The sequence below is a fragment of the Mixophyes fleayi genome, unplaced genomic scaffold, assembly GCF_038048845.1.
Source record: "Mixophyes fleayi isolate aMixFle1 unplaced genomic scaffold, aMixFle1.hap1 Scaffold_900, whole genome shotgun sequence".
NCBI lineage: Eukaryota > Metazoa > Chordata > Amphibia > Anura > Limnodynastidae > Mixophyes > Mixophyes fleayi.
Window position 1 is genome coordinate 222 of NW_027448631.1, and position 7392 is coordinate 7613.

Consider the following 7392-nt stretch of genomic DNA (forward strand, 5'->3'; position numbering starts at 1 on the left):
CTCTGCTCTATAGATAAGCTCTTTTAAGAACAATGCCTATCTCCCTAATCCCTGCATCTCAAAAAATGAGTTTGGGTCAGGGGCTCAGTTACAGAATTAATTTGGGATTGACCAACAGCATTCGAATTCCAGGGATTTGAATCTATTTGCATGGGATTGCATTAAAGTAAAAATATTTTAAAATGTCCTTTTTGAACCCAACTTTGACCAAAAAATCACAAAGTGAACAAACATAAATTATGAATTACTTTATACAGTTAGTGTATTTATAATCATATTTTTGTTTGTTTGAACCTGTAGATAATCATTTGTGAACTGACCTTTAATACATTAACCTAACAATATGTCTCTATTTTCACAAGAATAGCAAATGAACATTCCTATAGAGCAGCTGGAGAGAGAGGCAGAGAAGGGACAATACACTGCATCTACCACTGGCACCATGGCCCTTGCTCATACTGAAAAATAACGCAAGGCAAAATAAATAGGTTGAGCTTCTGATTTCATACTAAGAATCCTCACACACCAGCTGTTTTATCCTTTAACATAAACTGCAGTTTTGGGACAGCAGCCTCCACAGCCAATCTTCTGGATGATGTTGAAGGGCATTCATGTGGTGAGTTTTTCTTCAGTGACCATGTTGAAACTATTCATTAAGTTGTTAAATGAGGCAACCGTTTTTATTAAGAGTAAATTCAGTGGTGATGTTCTACTATAGAATTATGTCCATTAATTTCATGACTAAATCACCTATTAAAGTTGACTGGTGCTTTATTATTTACTCAGCATGGTGTCACCCCTGTACACATATTTGTACAAAAAGAGAATAAAATCATGATGTGGACTTTGTTGCTGTTTTTTAGATGAAGATGTCCAGGCAAGGATAAAACGGCAAAATCATGAGGGAACAGAAGCACAGAGAGAAGGACATTCAAAGTCAGTTTCACTATTGTCTTTAGCAACAGCAAAGTAGAGGATTGAAATTTGTGACACTTCAATAACTGTTAAAAGTATTGTATATATTATTAACACATATGGTATTTAATTTATACTGATAAAGTGCCAGCATTTTGGGGTTGTTGTCATGAGTCATCCCACCACAATCCACATCCTGTATCATATTTGTTATTTATTTTTAGGTACTAAATAGTTTGTAATTATCTTTGAAGAACACAGTTGCTATAGTGCTGCTAAATGTCAGTCCTATTTGCAGGAGAAGATTGGCAATTTAATATGGCCCTGGAAAATATTTTGAAAGCAACCTCTTGGAGGCAGAGCCAAATAGTCAGTTAGTGGGGTCAAATAGTCACGAGGCATTATAATAAATATTCACCCATGTAGTAGCACCACCAGTGTGGGTGCTGCCATGCCGTCACTGAGTGGCCAGCATGCAAGGAGCTTGGCTTTAAGCAATATTAGACATATTTCTTGTCTGTCCCTGCCGTCAGGAATAAGTCCTGAATGAACAGGACAATCCCAAAAGAATGTGACAGTTGGCCAATACAATCTCTCATAAATGTTCTTGTAGCTCTCACTACCTGCTGCTGGTGGTATGTTGAGATCAGTTGCTTCTTGTCTGGATCCTGGAATGTTGGGGTCCTGTCTGAAAAGTGATGCAATGAGTGAACACTCTAGTCCTCATGTCCCCCAACCAGCCCCAATATTAAATTAATAGCACCTACCTTTAGTAACTCTAGCTCCATTATTAATTTAATAGCATTCACATTTAACAAATATGCATATTTTCCCCTATCCCACCATTAAATTAATAGCATTCACATTTAACATAATGACCCCTAACTTTATATTATTTGTCCCCTCATTTAGTACAGAAACCCCCACATTGCATTAATAGCCCCTACAACATATTAATAGCATTTACCCCATATCATTACTCTGCCACATTATATCAATACCATCACCACATTATGTTACTACCCTCACTGGCTGGCCTCCTCCTGGTGTGTTTGCCACTCAGCTGCATGCTTTGCATTTCCTGCTCGGTGGGAAAAGAAGCATCAGTTCCTCTGCCCTCTGAGCAGGTTCCATGTGGGGTTGGTGGTCATACAGTAGGGAGCACTCTGATGCCTTACAGGCCATGACTGGCCCTGACATGCCCGTGCCACCCAGATTAGGACCCTGGGTCCTCAAATCCTCCACCATCTTAGGTTGAAAACATTTACAAACTGGGAAAAAAACCTTAGGCATTATGGAAGCCGCCCTACTGGAAAACGCTTGGTGAGGCCTATGGCCATTTGCCCCTAACTGCTTCCCATTAAGGCATGCTGAAAAAAATGGATTTGAAATATTGCAGTTACATTTTTTTTTTAAATTTGAAAAAACAAATCAGGAAATTAATAAAAATGTCAAAAAAAAATAGAAGAAATCGGGCTGAAAAGGTTGGACACAACCTTAACTGACCCCATTACCCAAAGGTTTTTCATTCATAAAATCACTTACCAAATGACATAATAATGATGTTACCAATTGCATCACATACATTTTACTGATATCATACAACATCCCATATGACATCAATGATTATGTCCGCTATCATGAAGATTATAAGGATACATGCAAGATTATAAAGAATACATTTAAAGTGATGAATTTGAATATATTTTACTACTTGAAATTTTCCTGTATTATTTGAAAACCTATTACCATTTCTACAGTAAAAACTGAGTGGTAAGGACACAAGTCTTTCTAATCTTCTCCATAATGTAGAGGAACTGATTTATCAAAGGGTGGAGAGCCCGATTTCTGGCAAAATCTGGATTTTCCACCAGTGATTGGCCCTATTTTCCCCCTTTTCCCCTATGCATCAAAGAGTTACCACCAATGATAACACTGGCAGTAATATTTACTGACTTTTGCCATTGAAGGCTCCCTGTGCCTTTGAATGGGGAAGTTTATTTAGCAAGCACCACTGAAGTACTTAAACCCCAGCTATACCTATTCTGCCTTCACCATTTCACCATCTTGGGTAATAACAGATTTTTAAATACTTAATACTTTGATACTTTCAAAATAAACATATATATATATATATATTTATATATATTTTTTTTCATATAATATTATAGTGTAACTAAAAGCCCTAAATTTGAGTTCCACTGCAAATGCTCAAACTTCAATGCCGTCTCAAACATGCCCATTATCTTTCATTGGTGAACTTGCACTAGGCAGGTAAAAGCATGAATAGCCTTCATGGTGTCCGATTCTGATTGCATTTTTATTTCCATTTTATTATTTCCTAAAACTCATTGTAAACACCACAATAGCTGATATTATGTATCAACATGTGTTTAGGTCCCACTGTAAATATCATCTAAATATGTAATACTATATCTCTACTTCTAGATCCTAAATCCTGTCCGAAGCCCTGCATGGACCTGGTTGGCTGGTGAAAACAAGACTATATGGCACAATTTTTTTAATCACATATTTTACTATGTGATGGCAGCAGCCAAATCTCAGAGAATGTTTAGTACTTGCTTTAAAAATAGTTGTTTTAGAATGGTACAATTTTTTTATTTTTTTTTTAGCTGAAAGAAAAACATATCCTGTCACTGAAGTGTCTGTTTACCAGCACAAATTGTAAACGTTCATTTGTAATACTGATATGATACAAGGGTTTTCTGTTTTATTTTTAGTTTTGCCCTTAATAAACCATTACATGTAATCTACAGATCATGTGCACAATAAATTAGCTTATTGGCATTGTGCCCATTCAATACATTGGTCAGGCTCATTGAACAGTGCAAGATGCACAAAGATAGTGCCTGTTCACCACTGAGCAATGTGTTTCTGTCAATACCATGTGACTTGAATACCCATCCAGTCATAAACAAGTACATTGAGTTTCTGTAGGCCTCAAGATAACTTAAATGCACTAAAAGTTGTATTCTACATCTGATTTATTTTTAACTAACAGAACATAGTCAACATAATCCTATCATGTTGCCATTCATCATTTCATTGTTTTATAAATAAATGTTTTTTATTTTTGATTGCACAATCCTTAATTAAACTTAATAGGTCAATAATGTAGACTACACTAAACATTTACCTTGATTTTTAAAATGTATTTCATATAGTAATGAAAAAGTATGTCCCTGAGGGTCACTAGAGCATAGTATTAACTCAGAATTCTTAGTAATATTTATTGATGAAAAGTAAACTATTTTTACATACTTATGTTCTGCTTTTGAAAATATTAATATTTTTGGACTGCAGATGATACTGATTAGCAGATTTACAGCAGAATGAACCTTTGCTAGTTTGAATCACAAAACACTGTTGATTTAGATAATAACTCTTTTTTTTTTTTCTTATCCTACTTCTCAGGAGTAATGCTAGGTTCTCAAAAGACCCGAGGTCAACCCTGTATAACGGTTGTATTCACACCTGTGCATGGTATAATGTAATATTTGGCACAAATTTTAAGAAATGTTTTTAACGATACTAGTATATACCAGTTTATGTATAACAAATAAGTGGTTATAAATAAAATGCAATAATAATAATAAAAAATCAAAACATTTTAATTATGTGTTTGAGATCTATTCCTAGGCCATTAGTAGCAGGCCCTCTGCTGCTTCTGCATAGCCACTAAAAAAGACTTTTCTTCCAAATTAGAAACATAATGGAAATAATTGATGGGCACATCACATGACATTGTTACCCTTAGTGTTTTTAGGAAGATGAACTTGTTTATAATGTCAGTGGCAATCTATATCTATAATCATTTTAAAAAACTTAATGTTCATGAACAGAAATTCTGAACATTGTTTTTAACAGAGATCTTTGCCACTAAAAAAAAAGTTAATCCAGTAACAAGAGGCAAATGATTAAATAACTATGACAGAACTTGAGATGCTTGTAGCTGTATTTATATTTGCTGTACAGCTGTCTGCAAGCTAGCATTCTCTGTTATCAATCATCCTTAAGAGATTTCATAGTTTTCTCAGTAATCTCCCAGACTGGAGGCTTGCTGTGCATAGTGATATTTTTCCCCTACAATTACAGCTTTTTTCAGATATCTCCAGCTCCAAATAAGTTCACAAATGTATTACATAAAGTGTGTGTAAATAAATATGTATTTCAATACACACATATATTTACAATTTGTATTTTGATTTTAGTCATTCTTTATGGAAGATCACATTTGGAAAGCTGGTGAAGAACACAGGCTTGTCATTCATTTCACTGTAATGTTGGAAGAGTATTGATGTTTCCAATAAACAAACCATTCTCATCTAGTCTGTTTCGCAGCTATAGGTGAATAGAATCCATTTTACCTACCGTAGTTAAATCTAAAATTTGTCAGTATTTTGCCTGCTGAAAAACTAAACACAATTTTGTAGAATGTCAACTAGGACATGAACTGTGGAAACAAAAGGTTTTCATTTACAATCTCTCTCTTCGTAATATAAAAGTGTATATTTTTCTTATAGGAAATACCATAACACATGATTGAGTGTCAGTGTACGGACTTCATGTGGTTGTAATTATTGTGACACCAATATCTTGATGTATGACTCAAACTGTTGCAATTTAAATATTGTGATGAAATACTGGGTTGCACCTATGTCGTGTTAATGTAAAAAAAAAAAAAAAAAAAGGACTTTAATAAAATTCAATATTTATATTGCTGACTGCTTATGATTGTTAGTTATTTTTGTCTCTTCTATAAGTATTATTTTAAATTTGACATCCACTACACTGACTTGATTCCTGTCAAACGGCTCTTTGGTCAAATTTGGCCACACATAAAAGCCAAATGTTCACAGATCAGCAATTTGTTTGGTTAACAATTAATCTGATTGCAGTGGGCAGATTGTATACTTTTAAACTGATGACTGCACACACAGGCCAGTTTTCAGTAGAGATGCTCGGGCACGATTGTCCGAAAACCGAGCCCACCTGAACATTGCAGATCCGAGCGCAGAGCCAGCTCGGTACTTTTGCGCGCCCTCGGAATGAAAATGAGGTGAAACTTAATTGTTGCGTCGTCGGATCTCATGAGTTTTTGATTCTATAAATACCGCCCTCCACAGAGATCCGGTGCCATTTCACGAACAGACACAGAAGGGGTAGCAGCGTTCTTGGCAGTCTGCAGTGACATTGTACTGTGCCATAGCTCACACTGAAACAGGAGGGATGGCAGTGTTCTTGGCAATCTACAGTGTCAGTACCATTGCTGAAACAGAAACAATAGGGGTGGCAGTGTTCTTGTCACTCTCCAGTCACATTGTTCTTGACACTCTCCAGTCTCAGTGCCATAGCTCACACAGACACAGGGGTAGCAGTGTTCTTGTCACTCTCCAGTCTCCAGTCACATTGTTCTTGTCAATCGCCAGTCTCCGTGCCATTGGTCACACAGAAACGGGTAGCAGTATTCTTGTCACTCTCCAGTCACATTGTTCTCGTCACTCTTCAGTCTCAGTGCCATTGGTCAAACAGAAACAGGGGTAGCAGTGTTCTTGTCACTCTCCAGTCACATTGCTCTCGTCACTCTCCATTCTCAGTACTGTTGCTTAGTGCCATTGCTCGCACAAACAGAAGGGGTAGCAGTGTTCCTGTCAGTCTCCAGTGCCAAAGCTCTGCAGCAACGATATGACAAGCAGCTGCTGGCATCAGTCATGATGGTACTAGTCATTCTATGTCATCTACTAAAGCCTGTGCTCAAGGGCAAAAATACTTCTCTAATAAAGGGAAACTTTACTGTACAAAAATATAAAATTGCCAGCATAATATTCTACCCAAATATTATTAATAAGCTTTCCAGCATCAGCTAGCTCCCTTCTTTCAGCTAAATCCCACCACCTGCAATCTACACTGTCGCTATCTTCACCCTTACCATCATCAGTGTGTTCATCATCACACAATATTAAATCATACCTGCTGGAATCCACCATTACAGAAGCCTCTGTACTTTGATGTATTTGCCGGTAAAGGCCTTCCTCATGGAATTTGTAGTTCATTTTACGGCAGAGCTGTCACTATTTTTGGGCAATTCTTTAAGACCAGACCAGAGGTCACAATGTTGTGGTGACTCATCTGCATCACCACTGTGTCTCTTGGGAAAGCTAAGTTTTTCCTAGCAGCAATTGCCTGAGAAACTGAAGGAGACGTTGTCGTGTCATGTATCACTTGATCTGTCAACTAGCTGACCAGGAGTTCAATGCATCTTTTGAGTACTGGGTCAATGGAAATGAAAGAGAAGGCATAGCTCTTAAAACTAGGATCAAGCAGAGTCGCCAAAATGTAGTGATCCCATTTCAAGATGTTGATAACTCTTGGATCCTGGCAAATCGAAAAATCAAATAAAATACTAGATCTACAAGTCCGACATATTTAGCAAATTTTCTTTGTTTCATCTCCTCC

At 36.6% G+C, this 7392-nt stretch overlaps 1 long non-coding RNA gene across 1 annotated transcript; it reads left to right on the plus strand.

The window, feature by feature from the left end:
- Positions 1-517: 517 nt before the first annotated feature.
- On the plus strand, positions 518-5658 carry LOC142136028 (uncharacterized). The gene is made up of 3 exons (XR_012687442.1): positions 518-616; positions 864-936; positions 3364-5658. It is a non-coding gene; the product is annotated as an uncharacterized LOC142136028 (long non-coding RNA).
- Positions 5659-7392: the final 1734 nt, after the last annotated feature.